Consider the following 13,663-nt stretch of genomic DNA (forward strand, 5'->3'; position numbering starts at 1 on the left):
AGAGAATGTTTTCAGGAAATGAACTATCTCAAGGGACTCTCCCATCGCTTTATTTTCTTCAAAATATTTCAAGTGAATAGATGATGATTTTCAGAGAATTTCAAAATAAATTAATATTTATTTCCAAATCACAATGTTTTCAAAATAATATCACTGATACAAATTTTTCTGCTTATTTTTGACTAATTTTAAAATAGAAACTTTGTATTTCAGCCAATTCTTTTCTACCAAAATTGTCTCTTTGGGAAGTACACAATTCTTCATGAGTCACAAAAAGTTAAATTCGTCATATATCCAAGTATCAAAATTATGAGGTAAATTGAATTTTAGTATTTTAAGGTTGGTATGATGTGGCATTTTCTGTATGTGATTTTAAAGTATGTGCAGATTTATAGTATATAAAGTAAACATTTATAAATTCAACTATTTTTGCCAAACAGTAAAATACTTTGGTTTAAATATTTCTATTGATTCACATCCGTGAGGAAAATGAAAACCATACATATATTTCAGCAGAAGGTATTTAATATATGGGGTGCCTGGGTGGCTCAGTGGGTTAAATCTTCTGCCTTCAGCTCAGGTCATAGTCAGGGTCCCTGGATGACCCCCACTTTGGGCTCTCTGCTCAGCAGGGAGCCTGCTTCCCCCTCTCTCTTTGCCTGACTCTCTGCCTACTTGTGATCTCTGTCTGTCAAATAAATATATAAAATCTTAAAAAAATAAAAGAAGGTATTTAATATAGAGAGTTTGTTAAAAATCTGTTGGAAGCCTACAGGAGCAGAAAGACAAAACAGAAATATTAGCCAGAACTAATAGCTCTGAAAACAGGTCTGGGAGAACAACAACAACAATGAAAAGAATTTAGGACACCACCACCAACAAAAAGAATTTACATTGTCAGATCCTAGAATCCCTGAGAAAGGGAACCACTGACCTGGAACTGAGATCCCGGAGAAGGAAATGTCATTTGTCTGTGGCTGGTCCCACTAAAGAAGAATGATGAGACTCTAAGTGTCAAAAGAAGCTTGAGGAGAACTGCCTACATGGGTTGGAGAAAACAGCTACTGTTAAGCAATAATATCTGGGACATCAGTCAGAGAAGGACTTCCTTCTCCCCTCGACCTGCATCCCAATCTCCTTCTATGCCTTCTACTTGGAGCTCAGAGAACATTAATAAATAATCAGTGCACTGTTTTGGTTACTCAGCATTGGAATACATCATTCTACAACTGTGTTGAACTGACATGACAAATATAAACAATATGCCTCTGCCTAACAAAATAACAGTTCTCCTTCATATAAATGAAGTCTCTCTCACCTTCTCCACAAGAAGGTAGATGCAAATTCCCTGTAGTTATGGCATCCCTGTCTTAGCCTCTGTCACAGTAAGCATGTTTTCTCTCTCGTTTAGTTACAATCACACCTAAATATTGTGCAGCCATAAAGGCAGTATTTTTTTTAAAGATTTTATTGATTCATTTATTTGACAGAGAGGGAGAGAGCACAAGTAGGAGGAGCAATAGGGAGAGGGAGAGGGAGAAGCAGGCTCCTTGCTGAGCAGGGAACCTGATGCAGGGATCGATCCCTGGATACTGGGATCATGACCTGAGATAAAGGCAGACACTTAACCGACTCAGACACCCAATCACTCCCCCCTTTTAAAAAAAAATATTTTCCCAAAGGCAGCATTGTAAAATTAAACAACAATCTTTTCACAAACTAGTAAGGGAAATGGTAGAAGGAAGGAAAAACTATTAGCATTAAGAAACAAAAGATCAATAATTGGCCCAACATTATTTTTAGATAAATACAATTTGAAATATAGCCATAAAAGATCGTGAGTGAAACAATGAATGAATGATTAAAGGTAAGAAAGTTGTAGTTCCAAATTAAAAACTTGTTTCTTATTTTTGAGAATATTTTCTAATTAGTTTTTAACTTGATGAAAACTTTGCACTGTTGTAAAATAAAAACACATTTTACTATCTGAAACCCATGCTGTTATTATTTTATTATTTCTTACTCGCCTGTATTTACCATTGCAGAAAGTTGGAGGAGATACATCTATGCTTCCTCTTATCCATAAACATGCTATGTTTTTGATGAATAACACCATGTTTTTCTGTCTCAGTATTAAACTTTTGGAAGTAGCCACAAAGATGTTCTTCTTTACATCTGCCACTTAATTTACCATAAAAATGTTTCCCTGTTTCCTGTTATTTTTATTTAATATTCTATATAAACTAGCAATGATTGCTATATGTCATAGCCTCCAATAATACATTTAGGAAATTTTCATATATACTCAGCAACATGAATATAATAATGATATAACAGAATACTAAAAGATCAAAATATGTAGACTAAAATCACAATAATGTCCCTGTTTTAATTTTATGGGCTTCTACGTAATATAATGATATGAGAAGTTACTTAATCTACTAATGGTGACTTATGCTGCATAGTCATACAAATTTTCTTACTGGTATGGTCCTTTCAGTTTTCTTCCCTCAACAGATAAATAGAAAAAAAAATTCACACTTTTGAACTCAGTTTAATTTCAAACCACACAACCATGAACTCTTCAATCCCAGGAAGTGATGATCACAGAGGGAGCTCATCCTTTCATCACAGAGTTGAAGAATTATTTTGCTTTGTGCAATTCTACTGGATACATTGTGACAGATCTTCAATTTCCATTTATTTTCTAATCAGAAAGAGTCATTTCCTTGGCACTGGCACTGGTCTGAGTAGTTCCAGAGGAAAAAACAGAATCAGCAGGGGCAAAGTGTATGATATTTGAAATTTCATTCTTTATTTTGCTGAAAAATTAAAATTAAAGTTTATTTATTTATCTATTAGCAGATTCAAAGCCATCTATATAAATATATATAAAAGTTCAGTGGCTACTATAAAGATGTTTGTAGGCTTTGAAGCTTTTTAGTTGCTGCTAGCTATATCTCTCTCAGTTATATACTGAGTGGGAAAGGAAAGGAGAAGAAATAAAAATTCCAAGTAGAAATAAAAAAGTGGATAGAAAGTAAAAAAAGAAAAACATATATATATAAGAAGTAAAGAAAAACTTTTATCTAGTGAAAAGTAACCTGTTCTAAATTCAGGATGTCAGAAAGAGTTCATGTTTGAGATTATTCCACATCTCAGAATATATTATCTTTTTTTTTTCTCCATATTGTGAGACTTTCACCTGGAAGAATATTGGCATTGGTGACCACTCTTATTCATGTTTATCTTCCTCCTTTCATCTTTTCTTGTGATGACAGTAATACTAGTTGTGTTGTAACTAAGTATATGAAAAGCAAATTATAGGATTATTTCACAGAAGCATCACAATACTATGAGATAATTACTATTATAAACTTCATTTTTTTGATTAATTTATTTACTTGAAAGAGAGGGAAAGCAAGGGGAGGGGCAGAGGGAGAGAGAGAGAGAGAGAGAATCCTTGAGTAGACTCTCCACTGAGTGGGCAGCCTGATGCAGGGCTCGAACCCAGGACCCTGGGACCATGCCCTGAGCTGAAACCAAGAGCTAGTCACTCAACTGACCAAGCCACCCAGGTGTCCAATAAATTTCATTTTAGATATCTGAGGATTAATGATGTGAACTAATTAATCCAATATTGGATGTGTCTTAAGCCCCAAATGTGCCTGCGAGTCAGAAAAATAGGCTCCCTCTGAGCTGCCACAGCCCTTTCCGTAAGCTGTGGGTTAGTAAGTAGAGCTTGGGCTCGCTGTGACTTGATTCCTTGACTGGAGACACTGGTACAAGGGAAGAGGCTGAACAACTCTGTATGGCAGGTATCCCAACCAACAATTAGTTATTGGGAGAACTGGAATTCAATGACTCCAAAGCTTGTGTTTGTTACTACTCCGTTCTTCAGATTGTCCACTAACTTGAGCCCATACTTCAAATCTCAGATGGGTTGTCTCCCTTCCTCCCGTGTCTTTCCCTAGGTGACCCCTTCTGAATTGGATATCTCTCCCATAAGCTTCCAACATACCTTATAGATATTTCTGCCATACAAAAGTTATCAGGGTGACTATGACTATGAACATGTATATTCTTCTCAGTTTCTGTGAACATTTCTATTGTCTCAAAACCCAGCACAGAGACGGTCACATTTTAAATTTTTGATCAATATGGGGTGCCTGGGTGGCTCAGTGGGTTAAAGCTTCTGCCTTTGGCACAGGTTATGATCCCAGAGTCCTGGGATCAAGCTTTCTGCTCAGCAGGGAGCCTGCTTCCCCGTTTCTCTCTGCCTGCCTCTCTGCCTACTTGTTTTCTCTGTCTGTCAAATAAATAAATAAAATCTTAAATAAAAATAAACTTTTGATAAATATATGTTGCATGAAAGGAGTTGCATCACTCCCTTGGAAATCTGCAAATGTATGTCAGGAGCTCCCAGGGCCAGGATATGAATCTGAGTCTGAACGTGTTAAATAACATTAAAAAAATAGAGCCACACAAAAGGACGATTTCTTGTACCAGTCTATCCCAGTTGAATGTGTGATGGAGAACTGACAAAAGCTTGATGAGCCTGTGAAGCAGAATCAGAGGCCTTAAGTTCCTTCTTCTCTCTCACTGTCCCCTCTTTAAATCTTTCTTATGCTCCGTTTCAACTTGTTTGTGTTTTACATTTCACTGAAACCAGGGGATATATTTTTATATAAATGAGGCTCAAGTACATATTGACTTCAATATATAAAAACTTTAGACTGTAAACAACCCAAAATACCCTCAAGCCTGCATCTATTTTGCTCTTTCATATGACATTTAAAAGAAAGATAAGAAAATGGAGTGTCATTTTTTGAAGTCACTGCTCAGTTGACATTTCTAAATAGCACAGGATTATAACAATATTAGATATAACTTGACTAATCATCTTATATTTGACCTCAGTTTGGGAGCATATTACTAAATCACATGTGATCAAATACTACCACTTTATCAGTTTTAAAATACCCCTCAATAATAACATTTCCATGAGAAATTAAATGTTCTATACCCATGCTTATTTATGCTTGCTTATGCTATGTAAATATATAGATGTATATATACATACATTTTGGGGCCCATTATTTCAGAAGTCAAGCTATTATACTTTAAGTGGCTAACATAAATGGAAATAAGGGTAAGGATATGTTTTGTTTGGAGCATTTCAATATGTTTGATTCTCATTCTGTGTGTGTATTAACCAAAAGGTTAAAAAAAAGTCCACCCAAATTTCCGTATCTCATGGGTATTCCACCCTTGAAAATATTTAGTGGGTGTGCTTCCCCCATAATTAGAAAGGGATCTCAAGTCTTGGTGGAATTATACATAGAGCGGGGGCTTTAACCAACACAGAGAAATGTGTGCTATATCCTAATTTTTAAGTCTTTACCTTTTAACTGGCTTCTTCCCAGCAATGTACAGGTAAAGGGTATATATATATATATATATATATTTTTTTTTTTTTTTTACAATGACTAAACTCTTTGTGCACCTCTACAACTGCAAAAATGTATGAATAACAATTATCCAATAATTAGAAAAAATCAAACTAACCTGATTCACACACCTGTACCCCTGGGGATAAAAATATATGTTTATATAAAAAATAAAAAATTAATTATTATGCTAAAAAAATCAAACTAATAGCATAAAAACTGATAGCACAGTACACAAATTTATATAACTCTTAGACTGGCATTATGCTTACCACACACTAAGCACTATTTAGATGCCTTATACACTTTCATTCTCATATCAATCCTATAAAGTAAATTCAGTTCTTACCCCTATTTTGCACATGAGAAGACTAAGCCACAAAGAGGTATGACTTGCTTAAGGTCACACAATAAGCAGTTGTCTGGATTCACACCCAGGCAGTCTGGCTGCAGAATCTGTGACCTTGTATTCTCTTCTACCTGTCTGGCTTTGTACCAAAACAAGGTAATACAAGTAGAAGAGAAGTATTTAGAAGTACCCAGGAGGATGTTACATACCCATCTGAGCAATTTCATCAGCGCAGGAACAAAACGATAAGGATTGCTGAACAAATGTAGCCAATTGCTTGTGGCTGAAGCCAGTTCAAGCATGTGATGTCCATGCAGTAAGGCTGCGGTTGCAGACTAACCTGGAAGGTGCGGTGAACTGGTCGGCCAGGTTTGCCAGGTGTTCTATTTACGTGGCATCCAGAGCTGCTCTCATGAGGAGAGGGAGCACCTGCCTTTAGAGGAGTAGTTTCCAGCACAGAACTGGAGTCAGCATGCCTGGGTTTGAAGCCTGACTCTTCCTTTTTATTTGTTGTTATTTGTGTGGCCTTGACCAAGTCATGGAATCTTTCTCAGTGTCCTCATCTGTGAAAAGAGGTTAGAAAAGTACTCGGTTTTTAGAATTGTAATAATCAAATGGGTGAATGTTAATCAAGTATTTAGAACCACGCTTAGCTCAAATCAAGTGCTTTATAAACATTTTTAAGTAAAGATGAATTTAGTAAGATCAGCCTTGACTCATAGAAGAGTATCGTGCTTGGAAGAAGAAATGATTATAGTGCCATGTGGTTTGCTGTTGGTTTTAATGTAGAGTATGAAATCAGCCCTGATACCTGGCTTGCTATAATGTAACACAGGCTCCGGGGGGTGCAGGAAGGTTTGAGGGAAGGGTGTAGACCTTTGGATGCCTGACCCTTCTGCAGTGGGAATGTCCTGGAAGCTTTCTCAGCCCAGGCCGCCACCTGTGATCTAAGAGGTGCATGCTTTGTCTATAGGCTATATTTAGGTGACCTCCTAGAGCATGCAGATTAGAATATCTTATCTTTCGCATAAACAGATCCTCCGAGTTTCAGTAAGACCCCCTTGTCACACATCAGGTGCTTGATAAACAGTGATAAAGATTTGTGAGTACACTGAAGAGCAGAGAGTCTTTGTCTCTGCAGGTTGACCTCCTGGTGTTCTCCTCTCTTGCACCGCAAAGTCTGGAGCAATCTTTCACCCGTCAGCACAGGCTTAGCGGGCCATTCCCAGCAGTTGGTCACTCAAATCCTTCTCTGCCTGCTTCATGAGCTCCTATGCCGTTACTGGAGAAAATGTTATGTGCCATTTAAACCCACCAGTGGTTTTACCAAAACACTGGTAGAATTGGGGTGAGGGGTGAAGGTAGCTTTATAAAGTATAAAAGGAAAGATAGATGGGTGCCTGGGTGGCTCAGTGGGTTAAAGCCTCTGCCTTCGGCTCAGGTCATGATCTCAGGGTCCGGGGATCGAGCCCCACATCGGGCTCCTGCTCGGTGGGGAACCTGCTTTCTCCTCTCTCTCTGCCTGCCTCTCTGCCTACTTGTTATCTTTCTCTGTGTGTCAAATAAATAAATAAAATCTTAAAAAAAAAAAAAAAGGAAAGATAGATAATCCTGGCTTCTGGCCTCAACATACCAAGTGTGTCTCTTGCATGCTGAGGCGTAGACCACTGGGGAAGGGCATGGGTGGAACTGAGGGAAGTGTTGGTGCCCTGAGAGCCAGGGCTGTGTAATAGAGCTCTGGCAGCCCCATCACCCTGCGGGCAACAGCACATGTGTAAAACAAGGCCCTCCACCAACCATGGGGGCGGTCAGCACCTCAGTGGAAACAGCAGGGTTGCAGCCTAAGGACCATTTGGGAGAGGTTGGGATCCTCATGCTTCTTGTAAGAGATCTAGTAGAGAAACCCCAACATTCTTCAGCACCAACTCTATTGTATACACTCAGGAAGGTGCTAAATAAATACAGGTTAAAAGCAGGGTTCCTCCTTTATGTAGCTTTCAGCCGCATGGGTATGTGGGTGTCGGGTTATGCAATATTTTCATCTAAGATAATCGTCGCCACACTCCTTCCCATGAGGTGTGTGTAAGCAGCAATCATATCCTTGTTTAAGGTTCTTATTAAAAACTAATTTCAAACTTAATTTGAGGGCTGTCACCCATGTACTGGATGCCAATATATAGAAGACCTAGTTTTGTGATTTGCTCTGTCTGATGTTCTAGAATTTAATTCATTGTATTCCTTGGACTTTAAGCAGGAAAACATTTGAAGAGAGTTGTGCGGGGAAAGGGGAGGAGAGGAAATTTCTAAGCTCAGAGGGATGAAAAAAGGAAGTGAAAAAGAGATAATAAAATGGATGAATGTGAGCTTTATTCCAAAGATTTTAGAAGGTGAAAACAAATGGTTCATGAAAACTCAGCTCCAGAAAATAATCACTGGGTGTTATTTGAAAAAGTATACCCTTTGATCCCTGGATCTTTGGAGTAAAAGCTACTCTGCTGTGATAAATATTCTTTATGTGTCCTTATTTATGGGTAAGTGTCCTTTATGTGTGTGCTCGCTTAACACTTTTTCTCATATATTAAGTTTGATGGTTTGATGACACTCATAGTCTCAACTAAAATGATAGTGGATCTTTTCTAGGTTTGAAAGAATTCCTTGTCTTCCTATTTCTGGGTGTTTTAAGGACCTGTGTGGCTGATGTATTAGTATTCATTCATCATTTCAAATACATTTTGCTTGATATTTTTTTCCTGGTGACCAAAGAATTTGAAAAGCAAAGAACCTTTGATGAAAAAAATGAAACAAAACAGAAACATCATCCATGATTCCACCATTCCCAGGCAAAAAAAAAAAAAAAAAAAAAAAAAAAAAAAAAAAAAATTTCCATTTTGACATTTTCCTCCTGTTTATTGGTTTTTGGATGACACACAATAGTACAGGTCTCTCATTTAAAAACAAATAAAATATGATGAAGACAATTGGAATTCAGGTACTAGGATTCGAGGCCAAAAGGCTGGCAGTGAGAGCTGCAAATCTGAATCCTGGGTCATAAATGTAATGGAGAAATACATTAAGCAACCTGAAAACATTGAGCAATCAGAGGGCTGCCAGGTCAGGATGGTTGGGGGCCGGTGGTTTGAAAGCTACTCCTCCTGCTAGTTTATCATCTACACTTCAGTGATCTTTATGGAAATGACCAATAAGCCAGCCTGGTACAAATAAGTCCACTGAGGTAGTTCTTAATACCCATTCTTATCAAATTGAATCACCATGGAACTAATCTTCTGCAAATTATTTCAGAGAGTTGACATTTTATGTGCACATTAAAGCTTCCTGGAAAGGGCCCATCAATCTGGATAGGGGCACAACTGATTCCTGTCAGGTTTCAACTTGGTATTTATTAAGCAAAGTCTGTGTGTATCCTTTAGCACAGAGCGAAACGTGGCCATCCTTAACTGACTGAAGGTAGAAGCAGTAGGAGAAAAGAGAGCAGCTAGGAAAGGAGAGAAAATACAATCGTGTTTCAAAGAACAAATAAGTATATTTAATAATAGTTTCCCAGCATTTTAACTTCAGATACGTGTGTCAACATGGTTTAAAGGATTCAACTGTCAGTAGTGACTGATTTGCTTTGTAACTACTTGCTTCAATTAATTACAACTTCTAAAAGCCAGTGGAAGAAATAATTACTGTGTGAACACTAGTACAAAAGCAGAAGTTCTCTAGGTATGTCTGAACATGTAATAAACAACAAATTTATCTAACACCTTTTTTGAGATTTAAATAAAAAAACACATTTTTGATGATGTACCGTGTCAGAGGTATTATCTTAGGCACTGTGGTGAAACAAGAAGATGTATAAGACACAGGAAATTCATTCAGTACTGGAAATTCACAGAGGATAATAAGGTAAAAGACAGAGTTTATGGGATGGCATACTGGGTGTCAAAACAGAGGTAGAGACACTTTTTAGCATATTATTATTATACATAATCAGATCAACCTATGTCTTATATAATTTATTTACTTATAGCTTTATAAATTAAAGATACTATCCCATGCATTTCCTTTCTCTTTCCCTTTCTGAATCTTCAAAACAATCCTGAGATATAAGTGAGTTACTACTGTTACAACTGTTATTCAGGAAGATACTGAGGTTCACAAAAATGCATACCTCTAATTTTGTGAAATGTAGCTTTGACTCATTGCATTATAACTTCTGGACCAAAATTCTTACCACCATCCTATATTGTTGCCCACGTAATATAGTGTGCCAGGAGTACTGGGGAATTATCAATTTTAAGTAGTAAATGTATTCAAAGAACTCTTTACTAGCTCATCTGATGAGATAAATTTTTTTTCTCATTTTACATTACATTTCATATTATATAGTAAATGTAGTAATTTCCTGAACCTAATGTTTATATTAATATATCCAAACTAACACTGCGTACATATAGTATTAATCCCTACACCCCTCCCATTTCAGGATTACTAAGCTAACTATGATCTCCATATCATTAAATTCTATAGCTATTTTCATTCTCACTTCAAACAACTGACTACTTTCATCAATTCCCTTTCTTTCCGTAATACTCTCTTTCCCTGGATTTTCCTACCTCTTAGATCACATGGGTCTCACTTTGTCTTTTCTTCTCAAATGCCTGGGTTCGTCAAGTAGGTTCTACACAGTTTCCCCCTATACTTCCTCTCCTGGGAAACTCATCATTACTCACAGCTTTAAGTATCAACTATGTACAGATAACTTTCAAGTTTAAATCTCCATGAAGGCTGACCTCTGTAGACCCATACCTATATATTTGTTTAATTCTCTGATAGCTCCTCTTGGATGTTTGAGGGATGCTTCAACTCAATACTTCTAAAATTAAATTCATCAACTTCCCCCTTTCCTTCCCAATCATGCTGGCCCAGAATTCTATATTTCAGATAATAGCAACAACCATTTAGCTAACTGTAAAAACGAGAAGCCTAGAAATCATCCCTCACCATTCCCCTATGCCCCTCATTCAATCCATCACTAAATCAATATCTCTCTCTTTTTTTTTCACTAAATATGCTTTAAATCTTTTACTATCTCTCTACATCCATCATAACCACATTAGTTCATATCTGAACTGCTGCAAAGATTTTCTAACTTCCAAAATTTTGACTTGTCCCACCACCTTCCCCTAACTATGTCCTCTAGAATGAACTAGAGGTATCTTTTTTAGAATGAAATTACTATTATATGATTATTGGTGAAACTTGCCTTCCTGCTTAAAACTTTCAATGACTTTCTTAGGACAGAAAACAAAAAATCCTTAATATCGGCATGCAGGGCATGTCATGGTCAGTTTCTCACTTTCCTTTCTCTCCTCCTTCCCATCACTTGTCTCCAACTTCCATTTCAGTCACAGTGGACTTCCTTCTTTTTCTCCTATGCACCATGAGACTTCCTACTACAGAGCAGAGACATTCTCCTGCCTCATCAATTGCTCTTCCTTTTCTTTGTCTGATTCTTCCTAGTCATCCTTGCCATCTCTACTTACTTGTCAGTTCTTTAAGGAAGACATCACCACATTCTGTAGTTATGGTTTTGTAAAGCCGTGTACCTTTCAATTGCAGTGTGTCGGGGTCGCGCCTCTAAGATGGCGCCGGTCGTGCCCCTAAGATGGCGCCGGTCACGCCCCTAAGATGGCGCCGGCTACATAGCCCGAGCAGCAGGACAGCCTAAAAAACATCTGCCCTGGCCATACGTGACCTCGTGCTCGTCACATGAACACCGTATGCCACCACTGCCTACGAGCCCCAGATACCTCCTGTTCAAGTGAACACCTCTGTGATTGGCTGTATACCTCCTGTTCATGTGAACACCTCTGTGATTGGCTGTTATGCCCTATATAAGGCAAGGGAACTTCCCCCGCAGCGGGAAAGATCGACCAGGGAATAAACGAGAGCGTGTGCATCTACCTGTGTGTGTTGGTGTTGCGTCATCTCTGCAGGCAGGGAGAGCGCGACAGCAGTGTACTTTCTTTATCTAGCATCTTGCTCACATTATATAGTGATGCCAAGTATAGTTCTTAGGCAATAATAGGTATCTGGTAGTGCTGTTGTTGTTGTTGTTTTTGAATGAATGAATGTATGGATAATACATGCAATCACATATGACCAAATCTAGTGTCCTAACCAATGTACCTATAGTCTCCATTCTATAAAATTAATTTATATGTTTATGCCATATATGTTTTATATTTTTATGTTTGATTTAGGCTCTGATTTGGTAGAGTTTATGCCTAAAGTTATCATTATTATTATTTGTATTGTATTTACTATCCCCTGGTAAGCCTTTTTTCTGGGTTCTCACATTTTTGCCTTTGACTGGAAATCATTAGTATCAACTGATGGTGGAAAAAATGTACATTTTTCTTGTATAAAATTAGTTTTACTGAAACTCAACAATTTTGGTTTTTCACTTTAACCAGGTTATTTAGAAAATGGAAATGATTAGGAAAAAAGTTTCATAAAGGAAAAAAACAAACCAGACTTTTTCCCCTGATATAATATGGTATGCACCATAATATTGTCATATTAATATTAATTGCCATATGAATTTTTTATAACTGTGTAGGGACAAAATTAAGACCATCATGATATTTAACATAAATAATTATTTCAGAGTCTTTGATTAACTCAATTTCTAAGAAAGCAATTTCAAATAAAAGGGTAAATGACAGCAGTCGAACACATATGATAAAAACAGATAGATACAAACAGATAAAGATACAAATGTGTAGTCTAAAAGATATTTGAGAAAATAGAAAGCATATTACATTTCAGAAATTTGTTGTATCCAAATATTTAACCACTCTATTACTTTATCTTTAAGTCCAAAAGTTGTATGTTTGCTAAAAAAAAATTACTGATTTTAAGGGTAGTAAATCCATTATTTGTATCTGGTGATCTTTTTTTTTTTTTTTTTTTAATAGTCAAATACACATCTTTACAACTGCAATCATTGTTTCATATGTTTTGTCACTGTTCTGTGTTTGGTAATATTTTATTTATTCTTGTTTTACTTATGATACTGATTTCAAGTATCCAAAATTGCCCCCCACATGATCATTTTGACAAAATAAATACTTGCCTTTTCTTTTATTAAAAAAATATCCAAGAATCTATAAAGGATTTAAATAAGTTGCATCTAACTAAACAAATGCCTTATAACCAGGCAAATAAGTTTTGTTTGAGAAATTGCCTTTCCTGAATTCACAAATATATTCCATTTTAAGCCATCTTACCTGTTCAAATATTTCATTAAATTGCCAAACACCGGGGCACCTGGGTGGCTCAGCGGGTTAAGCCTCTGCCTTCAGCTCAGGTCATGATCTCAGGGTCCTGGGATCGAGCCCCACATCGGGCTCTCTGCTCAGCAGGGAGTCTGCTTCCTCCTCCTCTCTCTACCTGCCTGCCTCTCTGCCTACTTGTGAACTCTGTCTGACAAATAAATAAATAAAATATTAAAAAAATAAATAAATAAATAAATTGCCAAAGATGACTCAAACTTTTTATGAAATTCCCCCATTCCCCATGCTACCTTCAAAATGGATTTAGCTATTCTGGCAAAGTAATTCCCAAACAAATGGATGGCCTTGCATTTGTTTCATGGACAGCTGAGAAAGGATTGCCTCCATAAAGCCATCTGGAAAGAGTACAAGTAAGAATATTTGACTTTACAGAAAACACCTTAGCTTAATACCTTTTCTGGAGAATCCTTATGCCAAGCTCATTAACAAAGACAACGCTGCCAAGGTATTTTGGAAGTTTGGTAGTTTAGACAATTTACAATCTCCAGCCCAATTTCTTC

At 37.0% G+C, this 13,663-nt stretch overlaps 1 long non-coding RNA gene across 2 annotated transcripts; it reads right to left on the minus strand.

Annotated features, from left to right (window-relative positions):
• Window positions 1–1,505: 1,505 nt before the first annotated feature.
• On the minus strand, window positions 1,506–11,539 carry LOC309862908. 2 transcript variants are annotated; one of them, XR_014310787.1, is made up of 4 exons: window positions 11,349–11,539; window positions 6,009–6,362; window positions 3,206–3,301; window positions 1,506–2,822 (listed from the first exon to the last, which is right to left on the minus strand). It is a non-coding gene; the product is annotated as an uncharacterized lncRNA (long non-coding RNA). The 2 variants fall into 2 exon arrangements; XR_014310788.1 differs by having other exon boundaries at window positions 6,140–6,362; window positions 11,349–11,498.
• Between the last annotated feature and the right edge of the window lie 2,124 nt (window positions 11,540–13,663).

The sequence above is a fragment of the Mustela nivalis genome (assembly GCF_964662115.1).
Source record: "Mustela nivalis genome assembly, chromosome: 4".
Taxonomy (NCBI): domain Eukaryota; kingdom Metazoa; phylum Chordata; class Mammalia; order Carnivora; family Mustelidae; genus Mustela; species Mustela nivalis.